This window comes from Cupressus sempervirens, chromosome 10 (genome assembly GCF_028749045.1).
Source record: "Cupressus sempervirens isolate cs-2001-9-10 chromosome 10, ASM2874904v1, whole genome shotgun sequence".
In the NCBI taxonomy this organism is placed as follows: Eukaryota; Viridiplantae; Streptophyta; class Pinopsida; order Cupressales; family Cupressaceae; genus Cupressus; species Cupressus sempervirens.
Genome location: NC_143127.1, coordinates 196,474,583 through 196,492,030, shown reverse-complemented (window position 1 = coordinate 196,492,030; position 17,448 = coordinate 196,474,583).

The following is a 17,448-nucleotide window of genomic DNA, read 5'->3' as shown; positions in this document are numbered from 1 at the left end:
TACTATCAAGGTCCCTTTTTCTAAATTGTTAAGGATCCCTGAACATAGAAATAAAGCTTTAGCATGGTTGGGAAATATTGGTATAAATGTGAAACATTAGTGTAATGAAAACCACAGTCCTAGGGAAAGTAGTAAAGAAAAGGTAAAGGACAATGAAGTTGAAGTAGTTGTGTCTCAAATTCCTCAGATATTTTTTGATAATTCTGTAAATCAATATTTGGGAAATATTGAGCCATTTTTCTTAAGTATTTTTGTAAATGGTAAAACATTAAAAAATTGCATGATTGACTTTGGTGCTTCCAATACTGTGATACCTTTTGAAATAATGAAGAAATTAGGATTGAAGGTAGATACTACTCAAGGGAGATGTTGTGCTATGGATAAAAGAGAAGTGATAGTCATAGGTACTATTAATTCCTTACCATATAGATTGACAACTTGACCTGACAAAGAACTTACTATGAGTGTATTAGTTGTTGATATCCCACCTCAATATGGCATGTTGTTATCTAGAAAATAGAGTGCTACCATGGGAGGGAGTCTACAATGTGACTTATCATTTGATACTTTTAACATTGAGGGGAATTTCATAAAAGTAAATAGGGAGCCTAAAAGTGTAAACATGATAGAAGAAGATGTAGAGGACAATATGAAAAATTTTGTGGATACAGATATTAGTGCATTCTGAGCTACGGTTTTGAATTTGAAGAAATCCAAGCATAAGTCTCAGATGGAAGTAGAAGTTGACACAAAGATAGAAAAAAGTGATTTATGGACCATGTTTTTTGATGGTGCATGCCACAAGGATGGATCTGGTGCAGGCATTTTGTTGATATCTCCAACAAATGTAACATACAAATTTTCCTTTACTTTAAGTTTCCCATGTACCAATAATATAGTAGAGTATGAGGCTTTATTATTAGGCCTTAGACTACCTCATATGCATGAGATAAAATGTTTACATGTTATAGGAGACTGTGAATTGGTTGTATCCCAAGTAAGAAATACTTATGTGTCAAAGAACAAAAGATTAAAAAAATATAGAAATGTTGTATGGGATATGATTGAATTTTTTGATGCATTTGGGATAATTTGAAAAGATAGGACTAATAATAAGATGGCACACTTATTAGAAAATATAGCAATAAAGCCTGATGATATCACATTTTTTGGTGTGTCTACAATTGAGATTCAAACTAGGCCCTTTGTCCTTGATAATGTTCAGAATTGGCAAGTATTTGAAGATGATAAGCATATTATGAGATTTTTGAATTGTGGGAATATATTGTTAGGATAAGTTATTGATTGTGTAGCCTATGTAGAGAATATAAATGGGAAAGATAATGTTTTTTGCTCGGATGTTGTACAATTGAAGATAAACAAAATCCTAAAGGGTCTAGTTGTTTTAGAATCTATTTTTGAGAACCACAATAGGTCACAAATGAATATTAGTGATTATAATGCCAAAGATCTAGAAGAAGTAAATTTAGGAATTGATGAAACACCTAAGAAAGTATACATTGGTAAGAAATTGCTTCTTAAAATTAGGAAAGATCTGATAGACCTATTAAGGAAGTATAGACATGTGTTTGCATGGTCATATGATGACCTAGAAGCCTATAGGGAAGATATTTTTCTTCATGAGATTTCTTTAAAACTAGATGCTAAACCTTTTAGGTAGAAATAAAGGCCAATAAATCAACTTTGGCTCCTAAAATGCAAGAGGAACTAATCAAACTGAGAGATGTAGGAATCATAAAACCTATCAAATATTCTTCTTGGGTATCCAATTTATTTCTTTTCAAGAATAAAAAAGGAGACATAAGGTTATGTGTTGACTTTAGGAATCTTAATATATCTTCATTAAAGGATAATTACAGATTGCCAAATATGGAAGTTATGTTGCAAAGGAACACTAGTTCAGAGTTTATGTCTATGATGGATGGATTTTCAGGTTATAATCAAGTGGTTGTTAAAGAATTAGAACAATTCAAGACTACTTTTACTACTCCATGGGGTACTTATGTTTATGTCAGGAAGCGTTTTGGGCTTACTAATGCTAGGACTACTTTTCAAAGGGCTATGGATGCGGGTTTTGCTAATATCACTGATAATTTTTTGGTTGTGTATTAGGATGACCTCACTACTAATTCCAAGGATAAGAATGATCATCGCATACATTTGGAAAAGGTATTTATTAGAGACCTTAAGTATGGTATTTATTTAATTCCAAAAAATGCAATTTTGGTGTTGTTGGTCTAAATTTTTGTATGATAAAAGTCCTTTGTGCAGGAGAAGAAATTTCAGATTGTGTCCATAAATGGATAATAGGGTTTCTAGCTAAGTCATCCTTTTGTTAGCCTTTGAAAAATTTTGTGAGAACCCTATGTTTCAGTCCATTCATAATCTTTTGAGCACGAAATTTTTGAATTTTCAAATAGGGTTAATATTCTGTTGTCTTTTTACTCTGCGCCCCCGAGCTACTTTTCCTCTCAAATTCCCTAGCCATCTAATCTAGGAGATCAACCATTGTCATTTCCTCACTATGAAAACATGGGAACTCTTTATGTATAGCAAGGTAGCGAGTGCCAAAAAGTTATAAAATGGGAGCGCAAAATGGAGACACAACAATCGAAGATTTGTTTTCTGGTTGATTATTCAGTTGTGGACTCCAGGCAAGTATTGTTAGAATGGAAAAAGGGACCCAATGGAAATAGTCAGAAGTCAGCACTAGAATGAATGATTTTTTTGATGTCTCACTACCTCACTATTAAAAAATTTGGTCATCTCACCGTTAGCGAAGTAGCGAGGTTCCATAAAATGCAAGACATGGTGGCCTCAAAATTTATCGATAACCATGATTTGTCCAAGTGGCATGCCCAGTAATAACTGCTATTGTCAGAAGCAGTTGGTAGGAGAAATAATGATTTGATGGGTCCTTGTATTTCATGGTGCCAAGATTTATTAAAGTTGCTAGAGCTCACTACCTCACTATCAAAAAATTCTAGCATCTCGATGTTAGCAAAGTAGCAAGGTGTTGTAAAAGCAACAGCCGGTGGGACCTCTAGTAACGTGGATGATGACTACGACTGAAGTAAAGTATTTTTGGGTGCCAATAGTGTAGAATCTCCTATGTCATCAATACTCTGGACCCATGCCCCATTAATCAAGTGTACAAGAGATCCTGATCATCAAAACAAAGTGGAATCAACAATCCTTGCTATCTCACTTTGGAAAGTTGCAAGTTGTTTAAGCTATGTGACATAGCGAGTATGGAGCCCACCACCTTTTAGGAAACTTTGTAGAATTTCTCCACCTTTGATTTGATCTCAAATCAATGGCCATCACTTTCTCACCATAAAGAGTTGCTCGAATGATATGTATAGTGAGGTAGCGAATGAGGGTCCACCACTATCTTTCTAAGTTGTATAGTAACATATCATCTACAAGATCAAGATCAGATCAATGGCTATCACTGCTTCGCTATGGCAAGGTGATCATTCTTTTATGTATAGTGAAGTAGTGACCTACTGACATGTGTCCTTAGCCACCAGTGGGTCCAGATAGAAGTGCCATCAAGGAAAGAGCTATGTACGTGGGTAATTTTTATTGGATCGATTGACCAACTTGTCAAGTGCAATGCCTAGTTGTCTTTCTCCATATCCCATGATCATAGGATTTTTAAAGATCAAGGATACAGATTTAAAAGTAGAATATGGTGCCACTCTATGTATTAATTAGACATGAAAGCTTTACATGTGAGGAAAAAATAGAGTATAATACAGAAGATTTCATCAGTTTCACCTTACGTGAGCAAAGATTTTGAGCTATTCCTAAGTAGAAGCAATTACTGAAGAAAATTGTGCTGAAGTTTGGCAAGCTTGTGAAGTAGTTTTTTTGTGGAAAAAATCTACAAGAATACAGAGGAAAATGAGGATAGATTTCAAGTAAGTAAATCTATTGTAATCTCTATAGGTGTTTCAGTTCTATAAAGCATAATCAAAGATGCCTCCAAAGAAGGGATTTTAAGATCAAGTAAATTATTTGGATAGAAACATACATGATGACTTGCTTGAGTTACTACTTGAGTCTACAGTAGAAACAGTGTAAGTTAAAAGGTTGACCTCATTAAAACCTAGGTTGAGAATAGCTGATGGATTGTATGAAAATGGTAATTGGGTCCAGGATGCTCAAACCTCACAAACTGGTTTAAATTTGTTAAGAAGTGGTTTGCAGAAAGGAAACTGTATGCGCCACATGCCAATATATGGAATTTTGACCTTGGAAACCTAGTTGTTCCTAGTGTGTTTATGGATTATGACCTCCTTGAGGCTATGGAAAAGAGTTATGATCAAGCTACTAGGGTAGTGAGAAGAGTAGATGGTGAAGTTTTAATAACCATCAGTCTAGAAGAGATTAGGGAAGTTTTCCATTTGGGACCTCTCACTAGGTATCATGTGCCCATTGATTTGACAAAATTAGAAAAAGAATATATGTCAAAGAAGGATGTAGTTAGACAAGGTGCACTGAAGGCCCACATTGGCAGAATTGGAACCCTACCAGCAATACCATCATCCTCTAAAGAACCTTTCAAGAAATCATGCTTCAATGCCAAGGCAGTAGAAATATATAGGACCCTGTTCAGAGTTTTTAGAGAGGATGAAGAAGACTTTATCCCTATGAATTTTATGTATATGATCACTCAAATCTCCTCATTCGGTGTAGAAATAATGTTTGATTTTTCTTCCTACCTGGCTAATGAGATTCACAGTGGATTGATGGGGATTGCAAAGGGCAAGGTGGAGAAAGTTTGGGGCCAATACTCCCTATTAATGCATATGTTTCTATTTAAGGGTGTTACATACTTTGGTAAAGAAATGGTTCTGAATAGAGAACAAGAGGGATAAGCACCGCCAGTTCAATTATGGAGTGTAGATATGACTGGGGAGGTAGAAAATGCTAGTTTTGTTAGATTTGACAAGCACTTTGCCTCCAAACTAAGGTGCCTCATATTGAGTGACAATCCTAGAATTCATAAGGCACTAATGCACCTTGTTAGGCCTATGGACAAACCCCATAGTTTGAAAGTTTCACATAATTGGGGAGATATCATCCCATATTTAGTTTCAACTGTCATCAGAGTTTATGGATTCAAAGAGACACCCCATGTACTACCTTACTAAGTTTCCTTAAAGGTAGGAGTGGCTGAATTTTTTTGGTAGTTGGGAGGAGTGGAAGAAGCCTTTTTGCACAAAAGGGGAACATGATCAATTTTTCCCACTTGCACAGTAGCCCACCAGTTTGTAATAACCAAGGAAGGGTGGGTCTTCCTCTATAAATTTTTGGATCAGTATAAAGTGGCAGTATCTCACTCTCATTTTTGTGATGCAAAAGATTTCTTTAATTCTACTTTTAGGCATAGAATCAAGCTTTGTCCAGTTCAGCATGAATTTTATTTCCCTAAAGATGTAATAAGGAATGAGTACTCTCTGCAAGAGTAAGAAACAAAGAAATAAAAATGGAGAGTCTATTCAAAAGTTTTGGATTTTATTAATTTTTTTGATAAAGATTATAGCCCTCTTAGTAATGTTGTGACTATTACAGATAGAATAAATAAGTTTATGAGTAAATTCCTTGAAATAATGGAGGTAATGAATGAGAAGAAGGAACATTTCATTGATTCTTTTCCAGATAAAGCCAGGGAAATGATGAGAAGATTGGGTTTCACTCCCAATATAGGGGCAAACCCATTAATTATATGGAGGATCAGAATATCAACCAACTCAACAACATTCGAACATGTGATAGAAGCTAACCCACCAAAAAGAATGTTTTGATCTGGATATCTTCTGTTACCCACATTTTTGTCATTTTGTGATAGGTGTATGTAAATATTCCATGTAAGAGACACCTATCATTTTCTTTTAGCTTGAAGCTTGTTGCATCTCATGCTATATAAGTGAGATTCTAGGGCTAGAGAAAGGGTCAAATTCTATTTTTCTAAGTGCTACTTAGTCTATTTTTGGTCCATCATTTTAAGAAAGTTTGTGATGTATTTTCGCTGTCAAATCTTGGGAATACATGAATATAGAGTGATCTATGTTTCTTTAGAAGGTCATTCTGAGTCTATTGTAAATTGTATACAATTTTCAAAGAAAAATGAATACAAATTATGAACTTTCCCCATATCAGTTCTTTTTGAACTTTGTCTCCTTTTGATTACTTGGTTATCTTGATGTTGTATAACTAAAGGCTTGTGCAATTGAATGCAATCCAGTTAGGTTTAATATATGTTTATTACTATTGTTAATTCAATAGATTAAGTAAAAGCTTTGATGAATGTGATAAGGTTGTTGTAGTAGTGGAAAGGATTTTGAATGATAAATTCTGATAAGAATTGCTCATAAAATTTTTTGTAAGGCAACAAATTAGATCTAAGAATTTTTTATGGACTCTGAACCCCAATGGATTAGGCACTGATTAGATTTGATCCAGCTGAAAGAGAAATGTGTCACAAATGGTTGCAAAAATGAAGAATTATAATCAATTTTACTTTTATTTCTTGAAGATTTTCAAAGTTGGCCTGTACTTGTCTGCATGGAATGTTTTAGCTTCAGTTAGCCACTATTGCTGAGAAAATCTATAGACCTATAGAAGATTTTTGGCCATATTTGTTATATGGGATGTGTTTATCAAATTATCAAGAATTGTACATGTATTTGAGGATTTGAGATGAGAATCAAAATGAAACTAAAATAATCCTCATAGAGTGTCTCTCAGTCTTGAATCATCCTTGGGTATGCCCATCCTAGTTTTGCAGAGCCAGAAGAGTAGAAAACTACCCTTGGTTTTGTTGAAGTTGGGCCCAAATGGTTTTTGCATACAATTTTTAGTAAGAATTGTCTATTCTTTAGGTTGTGTGAGTAATGTCATCTTGGTATTGAGCATTTTTTTGCTTAGTAGTTTTCAAACACCAATAGGTGTTACTAAAGGAAAGTTGTTAGGACATCTAGTGGGTAAGCATGGAGTGAGGATTGACCTTGAAAGGGTAGAAGCAATAGAAACAATTTAGAAACCCAAAAGTGTTAAAGACATTTAGTCATTCTTTGGATAGATCAACTTTTTTAGGATATTTGTGACTAATTTTGCAGAAATTAGTAGGCCTATATCAAGGATGCTAAAGAAAGAATCTGAGATAAAATGGGATGGTGAACCTAGCATTGTATTCTAGAAGATTAAGCAAGCTATTAAAGATGCACCTATTTTAAGAGCTCAAAATTATGATAAACCAATGCATATATTTTCTTTTGCTTCATTTCACACTCTTGCTATAGTATTGTTACAAAAAAATGAGGAAGATTATGAGCAACCCATTGCATTTTTTAGAAAATCCTTGAAGGTAATAGAACTCAAATATGATATAAATGAAAATTAGGCATATGAATTGGTGAAAGGAGTCAAGGCTTTTAGGTGTTACTTAATGGGAGCTACTATCATTGCTTTTGTTCCTATTGCTGTTGTGAAGGATATTTTTTCACAACAAGAGGTATATGGTAGGAGATGTAGATGGATTAATAGGATACAAGAGTTTAACATTGATATTTAGATTACCAAACTAGTTAGGGGTCAAGGTTTGACCAAATTTATGACAGAAGCCAATCTAGAGGCAAACAACACAATCAACTTGATGATAGTTGCAGGGATAATCTTTGTGATATGGATACTTCTGACTGGTACAAAGATATGATTTATTATTTGCAAAACATGAAATCTTCATCAGAATTAACAAATAGCTAGAAAAGATCTTTGAAGTTATAGGCCATAAGGTATGTTATAGTGCAAGGACAATTATGGTGGAGAAATATGGAAGGTGTACTTTTGAAATGTGCAGATGAAATTGCATCTAAAAGGATTTTGAAATATATTCATAAAGGTGTATGTGGTGGTCATTATATGGCTAAGATCACTACTCATAATCTTAGGGTTAGTTTTTGGTGGCCAACACTTTTTAGAGATGCTCATGAGTTTGTAAAGGTTTGTTATGCTTGTCAAAGGTTTAGTGGAGAGTTAAAATTTTCTAAGAATCTACCATTAAGACCTATTGAAGTACATGCACCATCTCAACAATGGGGAATTGATTTCATAGGTGAGATCTCAAATAAATCTAGTGGTGGACATTCTTGGATCCTAGTTGCTACTAATTACTTTACTAAATGGGTTGAAACATTCCCTACTAAAAATGCAACAACTAATTTAGTGATTAATTTCATCTTAAACAATGTTGTGACTAGGTTTGGGTGCCCATAGAAGATTGTAACTGATAATGCTATGTGTTTTAGATCTGAGGAGTATAATTTTTTTGTAAAAAGTATGGCATTATAGAGTACACATCATCACCCTATCATCCTCAAGGAAATCATCAGGTGGAATCAAGTAATAAAATTATATTGAAAATCATCAAGAGGTTTTTAGGAGAAAACAAGAAGGCTTGAGATTTAAAATTGCTATTAACTCTGTGGGCTAATAGACTTACTATGAAAAAAGTCATTAGGTGTGCTCCATTTGATTTGGTCTATGGTATACAGGCTAGACTTCCACAAAACAACTTAAAAGAGATGTATAAATTTCTTAAACTATATGAAGATGATATCATTGACAAGATACAACTTAGAATGGATGATATTTTGCAACTAGAAGAAGCAAGCAAAGAATCTTCAGTTCAGAATTCAAAGTTACAATCACAGATGAAATATTTATATGACAAAAGAGCCATTGAGAGGAAATTTGAAATAGGTGGCATGGTATTGATGTGGAATGCTAGAATGGAAGACAAAGGTAAGCATGGTAAATTTGACCCAATTTGGCTTGGCCCATATAACATTTGTGATACAAATGGAGAAGATTCATATTTTCTAAAGGATTTAACTATAGATATTCTGGAATTTCCAGTTCATGGAAAATTCTTGAAAAGTTACTTTTCTTAAAGTATTTGTTTTCCATGAATAGTAGTTTTAGGGTTTCCCTATGCTCTTGTAATTTTTGTATATTTTTTTAAATCCTTGTAAATATCTCTATATAGTCTGGTTCCCAATTTTTTTTTTATGTTCTGTGCTCTCTGAAGAAGTTGGCATTCCTGTACCAATTATGTGGTTTGCTCCTCCATAGATTCTAAATTCTTGCATAGACTCAAGTAGTCTATCATCCCTAGATAGAGCCACTGTTGGTCTAGTTTTTCACAATGTAGAGAAATTCTAAAATTTTGGTGAAAAATCATTTAAGTCATTATATTATTCAGATTAGGGTTTTGTTCCTCGTATTTTTCAAATTTTAGGTTGCCCTAGTCTTGCCCTAGTTCATGTGTTGTTTGAATTCTATTAAATTCTCAAGGTTTGTCATCAACACAACCATTAAAATACCTTAAGTATGTAAAAACCTTAGGTCTATTTTCAAATTTTCAAAAGGTTTGTAGAGTGCTTAAGTTTTGCCCTTTATGGTCTTACGGTGTAAGGTTTCATGTAAGAATGAAATACCATCTTGCTCATGTTTTAGTGGTCACATTTTATCATGTAGTGTAAAGGCATAAAGGACTTCATGTTTTATGTGGATACACTTTTGCTTTTCATAGTAGTGAAATAGTTCATTTTAAGGTTCCTCAATCATACACTTTGTCTTTGGGTGAAGAAACTTAAAGGCTTTTTATGCTTTGAAAGTTGTTTTATGACTTTATTGTGAATAGTTGAGTAGGTGAGTGAAAGGAGCTTGAAGAGGTATTCCCAATTATACGTTAAAGTGTTAAGTGTGTGATTGTAAAAGGTTTTAAAGGAGATGTGTCATGTCACTTTATGAGATTGTGAGTAAACAATTAAGTAGAGGGGCAGAAAGGTATTGAGTTTTGATCTATGCACCTACATTCCAATGAATGGCATAAGTGCATAATACCCTAGCATGGTGTAAAGGATGGTTTATGAGAAGGCATAAAGTGCTTTATAGTTCTACGTGTAAAAGGAATTTGTAAGAGTGAAAGTGAGGTTCAGTTCTATTTACGTGCATACGCTTCTTAGACTTGTGGATAACCATAAACCCATGTTATAACAATGATCATGCTAAGTGGGACCTATTGAGTTGTCAAATGGGACCTAATGCAAGCAAATAAAATGGTGACATGTCATACATATCAAATGGGCTCAACCCAAGTGGTAGACAACTTAAGTTCTTTATTTTGCATGTTCTTTAAAATCAACGACAATGTTCTTTCCCATTTTTTTGAGATTCAATCTAGGTTGTTGATAAGTGAAAGATGAAATTTCTCATTACGCATTTATGGTTGCAGGGTAAGTGTATGAATGAGGAACTATTTCATCCCTTTCTCCATGGTTATGAGCTAAGTTTGAGCGTATAAGCATAAAAGGATAGATGAAGGGATGAAGAGAAGGATTTATGCTTCTACAAGGAAGGAGAAAGATAAGAGTAGGATGCCATTTATAAAAGCTTTCTGATGTTACAAGATTAAGGTAACTCATGCAAGCGTAAAGGAGAAATAAAGAAAAGGTAAGAGGCATTATGATGCCACAGAAAAACCTTAAGCATATGACCGAAGGATGGATATATAAAGAGTTATGATGTCCCAGGTAATGAAGTAAGCAGAGTAGTGTAAGGAAGTTTCTAAAGGTTTTTGGTGATATGTGTACGTGTAAGTGTAAAAGGTAAAGAGAAGGGTATAACAAAGGCTTTATGCTCATACAAGGAAGGTTTGGAGCATAAGAATGAAAGTATCAGTTGAGAAGGCTTGAGATTCTATGGTGTAAAGGCTTGTATAAGAGCGTAAAGGAGACTTCAATACAATGCTTAAGAAACCCTAATGGTCCTATGCTTGGGGTATTCTAAAGCCTCACTGGAGGAATGTAAAGGCTCACCAAGGGTGTTTTTAGGGTTATGAAGATTGAAAGATTTTGACTCATCATAAGAGTGGAAGACTAGAATTTGAAATGAAAGCCACTGAGGTGTCATACCAATTCAGAAAAAAGGACAAATTCACCATGGCCAAGTGAAATAAAACATTGAAAAGGATATCAGGATCAAATTTCACAGTTGATATTCCTTGCTATCATCCTACAAGGGTGGTATTAAAAGCTAGTGTTACAAAGCTGGTAGATTGTATGATTAAAACATAGATATTTGATTAAACATCCAAAATATTACCATTCTAAAGAATTCATGTTCTTTCTCAGAGAAATTTATCCAAGCATCCATAGCCTTGTGATTGTTTTGTTACTATGTAAGAAGTTTAAAGTATAATTACAGAGAAAATGGCTGACAAGGAGGTTGAGGAGGTGCCTGTAGAAGAGGTAGAGGTTGAAGATGAGGGTGAAGATGTTGTAGAAGTTACACCTGAGGGAAAGAGGAAGAAGGGTGCTATGAAAATTGAGAAAAGGTCAAGGGTTATAAAACCAAACAAGCATGTTGATGATTGGCTGAAAATTCTTCCAGGGTCATTGAATGCCATCTCGACAAATGACCACATCTTCAAAGACCCTTATTTCCTTGTTAGCGATGAAAAATGCCCTAGAATTGATGGTTTTAATTTATTTTTATACTTCTACCAAAACAAAACAAAAAATGTGCCAATCTATAACCCATGGAACTAGAAAATGGAAAAGTTGATATTCCTAGAAGCGTTTGTTGATGTGGACCTATTGAAAGCACTTGTTAAATTCCTACAACCTAGTCACCAGGACATTCCAAAGACATAATGGGAGCTTTTTGTGTACACTAGATAGAATTTCCTTCATAGAGTCTTTTGGATTAGAAGGGCAGATGGATCTACCTATTGACATTGAGGGCTTGGAGAGGAAATTTGGTAGCAATAAGACCTATTTTGTGAACAATGTGATCCTGCTGCACATTCCTAATAATGTAAAAGAGGTAGGGTTGATTCCAAATAAGGTGGGGGATCATCTGCCCTTGAGCATATTCAAGAATTATTTCAAGAACATAGTATATGGGCTACACAAAGTGTTGGGAAGTGATGGTGCAGAGGATTGTGTCTATGGTTCTGTATTCCTAATGACTTGTGACATACAAGACCCCTTCCACTAGAAAGAATATGACTATGTGGCCTTTATTATGGACATCATGCACAACCAAATTGTCAATGCAAAGAAGGGAGAAATGAAGGATTTCAAATTCCACCATTATTCATTGCTAATGCACCTAGTCTTATATTACAACATTGGTTACAATAGCTAGGACTTTATTGATCAAACTTCTGATGAATTTGGTGAGTTACATGTGCAACTTTGGACTTGCATTTGGGATAAGAATTTCCATTATTCAAATGCACTTGTATTCTTTAATTTGTTTAGTTCTATTATTATGAGGCAATTGGACCATACCTTCTTTAGGGAACCTAATGTTTTGAAAACCTTGCTTAGGCCTTCATTCTTAGATGAGAAAAAAAACTAGATCATAACTAGGGGGACATCTTTTTGTTTAATGAGTGCATCTTGATGAGAATATATGCATGCCTATATCCTCCTCATCTTCTACCAAAATATTTACCCCCTAGATTGGCCATTATTGAATTCTTTTGGAAATTTTTATTGATGAACAAAGAAATGATCCCCTCCTTCTCTACATAAGCCCACATTTGTTTGTAGAACATTTAAGGAAGGTAGAGAAAGCCATGAGAAAGACCAACCCTAATTTTAAGATTTTTTATACAGAGATTTCTTACCCTGGAAACCTAAGAAAGATGGTAAAAAGTTTTGAACACATCATGTCTCAGATGCCACATGAGCTAGAGAGAGAGGAAGGCACTGTAAATAGAGAATCCCCTGAGCCAGATGTATAGTTGGAGGTTAAGCTGGAAGAGGAGGAACCATCAACTTCAACATGGGTGCCAAAGGGCAATAAAAGGAAGAAAACAATGTACATCTCAGAGAGGGTTGTAAGTAGAGCCTTATAAGTGATGCTAGGGAATGATGCGTATTTTGCTGATATTAAGCAAAATTATTTACATCAAAGGGCTACAGAGGCAAGAAAAGCCTCTAGTGATCTCCAAATTACAACATCAAGATTGGATGATAGGCTCATCCAATCTAAAAAGCTTATGGAAGATGATGATTTCATCAAATCATTAGAATTTAAAAGTTTTCTTTATAAAATAAAACAAAATGAGCTCACATTGAGCCTCATGCCAGGAGAGGATCTAGAGAAGAAAAAAGAATTAGTTGAAAAACTATTATAAAACAAAATGAGCTCACATTGAGCCTCATGCCAGGAGAGGATCTAGAGAAGAACAAAGAATTAGTTGAAAAACTATTATCTTATGATCTTGAGAGTGAGACAATGACCCCTGTAGAAGCCAGGGAGTTGGTGCATAGGAGTTGTATGATTTTGATACCACATTGGGATATTGAGAGGGTTTTTGTTCTTGAACAAATAAGAAGACAAGACAAAGCCATTAGTTATGAAGCTAGTAGTAGTGAGGGACTAAAGAGGAGGTTAGGATTTAACATAGACACAAAAACCATAGCAGTGTGGAGTGTTGTCCCTAACACCAAAAAGCCTAGAATGATGGATATACATGAAACTACATAGGGCAACATGATTGTGTGGATATTAGAAAATACTACTGGGAAAGAAATATCTAGCCCAGTCAAACACTTTGCACTCATGAATGAGGTAAATGTAGATAAAATTAAGGATAAGCTAGCTGTTGTATATAATGAATGTTTACATATCAAAAAATTGTATGAAGAGGAGCTCAAAATGAGTTATGTGCAAAAGTAGAGGATAGAGGAGTTGGAGGGGAAATTTTAGAATTTAGAAGTAGAAGTAGCATCCCTCAAAGAGGAATTAAAGGCTACATCAGAGGAAGAACATGCACCTAGGTAGGTGGAGGAAGAAAGGCACACTGTAGAAGAAGAGGCCCAAATAGAGGAGATACCTATAGGGGTAATAGTGCCAGTGCCTGTGGTCAATGTGGAGGCAAAAGCTCTCCAATTTGATAGTACAACTAAGAAAAATGTTATAATGAATGTATTAAGAAATTGAATAAGTAGTTTCAAGAGAATATCTCAAGATGCTTATAGTGCATTCATCAATCTACAATCTGTAGAACAGATATGCAAGTATTCAATAGGATGGATTGATCCAATCTTCCAACAATGGGGACCATATATGCAATTCTTTCATAGATTGATACCATTGTTAGCAAAAAAGCTAGATCTGCTAGATAAAGTTATATTTGTAAAAGAAGGCATGGCCAAAGTGAAAGATTTGTTGCAATTTTTCACAGGGAAACTGGCAGCAATACAAAATAAAATGAAAGTATTAACAAGTGGTTTTCATTCTTTAATTCTTTCTATCCTTGATTCTGATAGTAAAGTGAAGGATTTCAATGAATGGTCTAATTATTTTGACCATACTATAGACTTTCCATAGGTAGCATCTATTTTCCAAGGTGATATTGATTAGTGTGTTTTCAATGAACTTATTGATGTCCTATTCAAGGTTGAAATTGAAATGAATAGGTTTACCATAGAAGGGAGAGTGATCACTGATGCTATATGGTAAAATTCTATTAATAAACTAGCAACAACCAAGACATGTGAGTGGCCCACCAAGAGAGAAGTCATTGTATAGGAAGCAATTGCAAAGATAAAAGTTTTACCAATAGGAAGCAGTTAGAGAAAGAGACAAAGTTAAAGATTTTATGGTCTAACTATCATCTGCAACTACTTCTTGTTTTTTCTTTTTAAGTTAAGGTGTCCAAGATATTTTTAAAAATATTGTTGTGCTTATTGTTGTAAAAGGACACCTATCAATCACAATTTCCCTTTGCTTTTTGCAACTCATGTTATATAAATGAGTTTTTAACGCATTGTGATGGTTCAAAAAATTTTATGTTCTCAATTTTCAAGAAAATACAGCCGGTCTAGCCATGTGTAGTTATTTTTGAGTTTACTTCTAGTCATGTACTTTTTTGATGACAAATAAAAATGACAGGATCAGTGTGAATTTTTGGGTTCCTTATTAAGTTCCTATTGGTTATTGTATTAGTCAGCAAAAAGGATAATACAAAAGGGTATTTACACCAGATTTTTGTCATCATTTTCTATCTCCATTTCATGAGTTTATTAATTTTGAGATCATTTGAATAATGTTCATTTGATTGAATGTATTTTGGATGGGTTGTATATTGGTTATATTGTTTCTTTTAATTCAATGGATTATATAAATGCTTCAATAAATTAGTATAATTCATGATTTTATAAAAAGGATATCACAAAAGAATGGAAATAGGTGATTATAGCTAATAGATTCAATTACAAGTTAATTGAACAAGATTTCCTACCAATAGTTGACTCGTTGCCCCCATGGATAAGGCACTAGTCATATAAATCAGAGATGATTGATAGTAAATTCTACTTCTACATGTCAAAACAACTATAAATTCAAAGTCATTTTTATTCCATTTTGTTCAAGGTTATAATGCTGGTCATCACTCATTTACATTTACTTTCTGAATTTTAGGTAGCTATTATTCCTAGAAATACTTATAAACTTTAGGAGAATTATGAATAAATCTGCTCATAAGGGATGCATATAAACTTATAAGTATTAAAGAAATTGGCAAACTGTGTATGTTCCTAAGGATAGAAGATGAGAATTAGAATGAAATTAAGATAATTTTCACACAACAGTTTGCATTAGAATCATCCCTAGGTATACCCACCTTGGTTTTATAGAGCCTAGAAAGTAGGAAACCGTCCTTGGTTTTGTTGAAGTTGGGTCCAAATGATTTACTTATGTAATTGATTATAGGAATTGGCTAATCCTTAGGTTATATGAGTGTTATCATTTTGGTATTGAACATTTTGTTGTTCAATAGTTTCAAACACCAACAACCACTAGATCCATATATTGCAGTGATTATGTAAGGACCAAGCTAGTTTGGTTTAAACTTCCCTTTTTGGACCTATTGTTGCTAATTCTTAGGATTTTCTCTCAAGACAAGATCACCTAGTTGGATGTCACGTGGCTTAAATTTCCTATTGTAGCTTCTAGACATTCATTCTCGATAAGCTCGTAGATGATCATACGCCACTTGTCAATGTTCATCTACAAGTATTAGCTCTTGAAGCTAAGCTATTTTGTAATCTTCTTTAGTAATGAGGCCTTTCATAGAGATTCTCAAGGTAGGAATCTCGACCTCTATTAGAAGCACAACATCCACTCCATAAACCAAAGCAAAGGGAATTTTACCTGTTGGAGTCTCGATGCTTATCCTGTATGCCCACAAAGTTTGATTAATTTGGAGGTGCCAGTCCCTCCCAGATTTGTTGACTATGTGATGGATTATCTTGAGGATTTCCTCGTTGGATGCCTTTGCCTAGCCATTACCCTGGGGGTAATAGATATAAGACAAATGTTGCATGATTTTGAATCTTTTACGTAGTTCCTTGAGGTCTTTGTTTTTTAACTTTCCTCCATTGTCAGTAATGATGGAGGATGGTACATCATACCTGCATATGATGTAGTTTGTGATAAAAATAGCTATTGTTTTTCCATTTTCTATTGTGAAAGGTACTGCCTCTACCCATTTTGTGAAGTATTCTATACGTGTAATAATGAACTTATGTCCATTAGAAAAAGATGGGTGAATCTGACCCACCAAATCAAAGGCCCATTGTTGAAATGGCCACATTATGGTAGATGGAATCAGCTCCCTAGCTAGAGCATGAATTAGATTCTCATGGAGCTAGCACTGCTTGTAGGACTTGGCATACTTGATTGCCTCTTGCTCCATTTTATGCCAATAGTAACCAGCTCTAATGAGTTTGTGAGCTAGTGTCAAGCCATTTGAGTGGGATCCACAAATGCCCTTGTGAATGTCAATTAATGTGCATTTTGACTCTTCAGGTTCTAGACACCTAAGGAGTGTTCTATCGGGACCTCTCCTAAATAAGTCATTAGCAATAATGACATAGTATGAAGTATTATGGATAAGGTAACATTTCTCATTCTGGGTTAGACCATCTAGAATGGTTTGGTTATGGACATAGGAATAGATGTGATGGTAGCAAGATGAATCTTGTCCTACAATAGAACAAATCATCCTAGAATTAAGGGTATCATAGGTAGGGTAGCACAAGGTTTTCACCAAGAACTCATTTTGGAGATCATTTTTGGGCATCTATAGCAAGGAGGCTAGAGTAGCCATAGCATCAACTACTTTGTTATCTGCTTGAGGAATTTTTTAGAAGGTGATGTGCACAAAATACTTCTTGTGGTCATCAACCATGCATTTGTAAGGGATCAATTTCTCATCCTTTTTCTAATACACATCATTAACATGGTTGATTATGAGCTAAGAATCCCCAAAGATATCTAACTCATCCACTCTCCATTCAACCACAATCTTCATGCCATTAATCAAAGCCT